This window comes from Dermacentor silvarum, chromosome 9 (genome assembly GCF_013339745.2).
Source record: "Dermacentor silvarum isolate Dsil-2018 chromosome 9, BIME_Dsil_1.4, whole genome shotgun sequence".
Taxonomy (NCBI): Eukaryota; Metazoa; Arthropoda; class Arachnida; order Ixodida; family Ixodidae; genus Dermacentor; species Dermacentor silvarum.
This window is the reverse complement of record NC_051162.1, coordinates 155,004,100-155,009,785: the sequence shown is the minus strand read 5'-3', so window position 1 is coordinate 155,009,785 and position 5,686 is coordinate 155,004,100.

Here is a 5,686-nt window from a genome sequence, read left to right as displayed (position 1 = left end):
CTCTCTCGCTCTCATTTTCTTTATCTCTCTCCCGAGCATAGCGCTCAAAACCTCTTTACCTGGGCTGCAGAAGATAGCGCCAACCTTTCCCTTTCCACACGAACCACTTACACCTCGCAGAGCAATGGCACGAGTGCGTGCGAACGGGCCAGCTGTGGACGAAGACGACGACGCTCGAACGCAACCATATGGTTCGAATAAATGCATGTTGTGCAAGCGTGGCTGTGTAGCCTAGTGGTTACGACGCTCGCCTTTCGACCGTCGGTGCGCCGGCTCGAATCCCGCCTCGGCAGGAAAGTTGATTTTCTTTCTTTCTTCATTGCGGATGATGATAGTTTGTTGATACGAACCACAAATTACGGCTGGCTTAAACAGCTTCGCTGTTAGAAAACAAGTTTGTAGCAAGCATCGGCACCATATATTTGATGGTAAGGCGCTTCTGATAACCGTGAAGCGAGAAGCGCTCCCCGCATACGTTACGCGGTGAAGCTTACTGTGGCGAAGCAGCCTAGTAGCTGATTTCAATGTTGCTGGAGCACAGACAGCTACGGGCGACGGCGTGCTGTCAAAATTACCATTACTCCCATTACATTACTTGCTTACTGACTAAACTGATGTCCGCTAATGAAGATTACCCACGCCCGTTTCTCCACCGCTGCAGCGGTACAATCTATAGCTGACCACCACCGTGGAGCCGCTAAAACGCGTCGCGATAAACAAAAATTACAGATTACTAATTAAGAAGCCGAGCAAGGAAACTAATTTATTAGAATAATATATACGCAAGATACGCTTTATTTTATAATGATTGATAATTGCGTTTCAGGGCAAAACTCTATACAAATGAATATATACCATTCTGACAACCGATTTAAGAAAGAGAGTGATGCTGCATAAGCGAGGTCTCCGACCCCACGGAAGTACAAGGGTCTGTGTTGACTGTCACGCCATCACTCGAACGCAGCAATTAAGTTGCCGCTGTCACGGCCGCATCTGTCACGGCTGTCACAGCGGCCGTACCGCTGTGTTCGAGCGCGGTCGTGGCTAAAGTCCCTATATAAGAAAAGTACCACCATCAACTCTTTCCTCCGCCGCCTCCTCTCCTAAAGCGCTTGCTTTTATTGCGATAGAAATTATATGGACACTTCAACCGGATTTCTGCCGTCGGCGTCGCCGTCGTCGTCGCCGTCGCCATGAGGTTCCCTATAGATCCCAAGGGCGATAAAATCGTCGCCGCGCGCCGTATGCGCGAGCGAAAGAGCGCGGGGGACGCGCGCTATCACGGAGGGCGAACTCCCCCGCGCGCTATCACGGAGAGCAACGCACGGTGGAAAGCAAACGCAACCGTCGCCCGAAAGGCTGTGGGGGTATGCGAGGGAGGGAGGCGGGGCGGCGCTGTGCTCCGGCACCAAAGGCGTATCTTGCCACTCAATCTTCCACGCTAAAGCAAGAAACGGAAAGAGGGGGGTTCTCCTCTGCCAACAACTTCTTTGCCCGGCGGTGCCGGTCGCCCGCACCGTCTCTTATCTCCACACGGCTCTGACCTCTGTATGCTCTGTGCATTCGCCGCTCAGTTTCCGTTGAAGCGATACACCGCGCGAACCTGCGCTTGCTGCCAGCGTTTTGACAGTCGTTGGCTGCGGTCATTCAGCGTGATCTATTCATGTTTGCTTGTGCGCGCTGACACCACGATTGTTAATTCAGTTTGTAAGCCAATGTGTATAAGTTTATGCAGCCGACAAAACTACTATCCCTACTCCTAATTGCCCTCTACTAATTTGCTATCGCAATCGGTGCTTCGCCTTTCGGGCGAAACTGCGACATTTTTTTTTTCTTTTTTTTGTGTGCGAAAGCCAAGTCGACGGTGGCACGCCTAGAAAGTCTACGTTGAAGCTTTCAGGCCGGGCGCGCGCCGCCGCTGCCGCCGCCGGCGACTGCGGCTGCGCAGAGGACTTTCAACATGGCTCTGAGGCGCAAAAAAACAAAATGTAAAGAAGTGAAAAGCGCGCGCTATCATCGTCCAATCGGAGACACAGGAGAGAGAGAAGCGGCGTTTATCAAAGGATGGCGGTACTTTTCTTATATGGGGACTTTAGTCGTGGCTGTCTGTTTTACAGCGAAGCTGCATAGATAGTTTTCATGTGACGTCACGCAGCCATATCTCACCGCGCTGGTACCCAAAGATGGCGACTACGATGACGTCAGTGCAACGTATTATCACGCGCAAACTGTTTTGCTTTCTCACGGCGATTGTTTTTCACCGGTTTATCATTGTTATCGCTCTCACGTTCGACGGAAGACGCGCTTTTTGTTGCTGTTTCACCGGTTTATCATTGTTATCGCTCTGACGTTCGACGCAAGATGCACGTTTTGTTGCTGCCATGCTGTCATGTTCCTTGCTTACGCCCCTTCTCGACCTGCAGGTACCCAAAGATGGCGTCCGCGATGACGTCCGTGCAAACTATGTATACATCTACCAGCCAAGGAAATTTTAAATGTGAAGCATTTCTTGGCGAACATTCGCTACTTTGACAGTATCTATCTAGCCGCCGCCTCTGGTATCTCTCGAGCCGCCTAAAGTCCCTATATAAGAAAAGTACCGCCATCTACTCTTTCCTCCGCCGCCTCCTCTCCTAAAGCGCTTGCTTTTTTCTTTACTTTTTCCTTGCGAAAGCCAAGTCGATGGTGGCGCACCTAGAAAGTCCACGTTGAAGCTTTCAGGCCGCCGCCGGCGACTGCGGCTGCGCAGAGGACTTTCAACATGGCTCTCAGGCGGAAAAAAAGAAAATATAAAGAAGTGAAAAGCACGCGCTATCATCGTCCAATCGGAGATACAGGAGAGAGAGAAGTGGCGTTTATCAAAGGATGGCGGTACTTTTCTTATATAGGGATTTAGAGCCGCCGCCTCTGCAGAGCTCCTACCATGTGCGCTACTGCGCATGCGCCGTGACATCATCCCGGCGTTCTGTCTGTTGCGCGCCGCCCGTACTCTGTACATAGCTTTCGCCCCACTTCCCCTACGTGTGCTCGGACTCCAAGTGCTTCGCGAGGCGTTCCCCGATGCCACGGACCACGAGGAAAGGATTATACACTTCGTATAACCATAGTCCCTCAATAATAAAAAGCTATTGAGGGACTATGGTATAACTTAGCATCACTTCATATAACCACGACCGATGGACAAAAAAAAAAAAGTGCGGCCCGTTGCTACAGTACCGTTGCGTGTCGCCGAAACGGCGTCTTCTCCTCGCGCCCGCTCTGGCGCCACTGCTCTGGTACAGCTAAAGGTACAGCTAGGGCTCCCTAGGTACAGCCGTTCACGGAGAAGCGTTTCCACAGCCGCGTTTGTACGCGCAACAGTGACTCTAATCAGTCCGTAAATAACGCGTTTTATAGTTGCACATTACAGGTTGAATATTGAAGTCCTTATTAGAAGTGCCGATTACCCCACATATGTGAAAAGTCTGCCCTAGGAGTGCCAATATTTTGTAGAGTGAGCCTTAATGCTCTCCATGAAGGCTGCCCGCTGGACTCACCTGAAATGAAAAGAAGTGCTCTACCACGAATAATCGGGAGTTGATTTACGTGTTTCTTCAAGATGACTTCAAGACAATGGATCGCCTTTATTTACAAGAGGATGAATGCGAAGGTATGGCTCAGCGAAAACAGTCCACGGCACCGCGCCCGATCCAGCCCAGCTTCGTTCTTCTCTTCAATCGAACTCCGCTCCCACGTTTAAATATTCTCTCAGCTCTGGTAGTGGCACGGCCACTATAGGTAGGTAGCTAGTGGGAAGAATCTTCACCCCGTTTTTATAGGGGCAAGACTGCGGGCCGCTACCATGTTGGGACAGGAAGGCCAAGCCTTCGCCACATCGTGGGCCTTCTGGACAGCCCGGAGTTCATCAATCCATTCGTGGGTCTTTTTACACAAAAAAAGGTCGCCGCCAGTGGTTGAGTGCGTCTCGGCTGAGTTGACAGTTGCAGCCGCTGTTTCTCCTGGGCTCGAAAAAAAAAAAGTTCCCTGGGCTGCGCGTTCTTTTTTTGCATGTACTGCGGATAACCGGGAAACACAGTCGGGACCACAGTCGGAAGCACAAGCCCAATCTTCGTGTTCTTTTTATAGTCATTCTCAGTAACATGTAATGAACATACCAGCGACCTGTCGCTTGACTCCTACTTGCTTCCTTTCCCTGACGGCCCTTGGCGAGAAATATTCTTCAGCCACGCTTCCCGACGCTATAGATCGCAGGGGAATTCGTGGTACTTCACAGTAGCGTCTCTTCTCGCGTTGGAGTTGCACAGCGGCACACAACAGCTACGCGGCATCACACCGCTAGAAAAAACCGTCTGCCACACACGCGCACACCAGAGCACCGTACTCAAGCACAAGAAACATGAGGCAAGCTGCTCACACACACGATCACACAAAGAAAGCACACGAGAATGCGCACGAAAAAGCACATCAACACGCATAAATCCTGAGACAACCACATTGTAGCACGAACCGGCGTCTGCCTTGCGTACCGTAGCAGTGGCGCCCTCAACAAAAACAGCGGCCGCAACGGTCAACTTAGCCGAGACGCGCTCGCCCATTGACGGCGACGCGACGCAGCAGGCCGCAACTTTTTTTTTGTTTTTTTAATCCAGCGGCTGTGACCAGCTAGGAACCGATCTTTTCCACTGTGTTAGCCTTGCGCCACTAGTGCAAGCTACCCCGATTTTTGGGGGGTGATGGTGTCAAACCGACTACCTTTCTGAAGTCCTTGGGGTGAATAAAACAATAACTGCTGCAAGGCACTGATACTGCTCACGACATTTATGCCACCGCGGCAGCCATGCAATATATATAGAAGACGTCCAACGTGGAGCCGCTAAAACGCGTCGCGATAGACAAAAGTTACAGATTACTAACTAAAAAAACCGCGCAACCAAAGTGTTGTCTATTAGATTAATGCATACGCAAGATAACTTTTATTTTGTAATCACCGATAATTGATTTTGAAGGCAAAATTTTTTACAGATGTATGCCAATCTGACAACTGACATATCAAAAGCAGCGATATATAAGCGAGTTTTCAGACCCTGCGGAAGTACAAGGGTCAATGTGTTGGCAGCTAACGCGCCAAGCGTCTCGAAGCGCTGACTTGCACGAGTGAAATTTTCCAAGGGTGTTTTATTCCGCCGTTGCAGGCATACGTCAATGGCTAATGTTGAGTAACGGTACGCAGGTTCCGTCACCATGCGCTCCAAATTTTGAGTGGCAGACCCTGCAGCTTCCTATACTCGGGCGCAGCTGCATGCACGGCTTGCATCAAGACTCCCTGCTTCCTACGTAGAGGTGAAGCGCCGCCATTTCCTCTAGTAAGTGGAGATAATGAACGATGCTGATGGCGCAATGTCGTTGGCAGCACGACCACGACCGCTAGCATCACGCCAATGCAATCACGACAGATTGGTGACGAAGGCTGCATGACGACAACGGAAGGCACTCATCCGCCACTGCGTCTACACTAAAGTCTGACTTTGTGTTTTGTATTTAGTGCAAGCGGAACTCAATGAAAACAATTTGAGTGCCGCCTGCACTGCGCCCGTTTTCAAGCACTCGAGCGACAGCACGGGAGAGATGCGTTCCCGCCAGCGATCAGAGGCACCCGGCTCTCGCCTACTGTCTGCACGAACGTTAC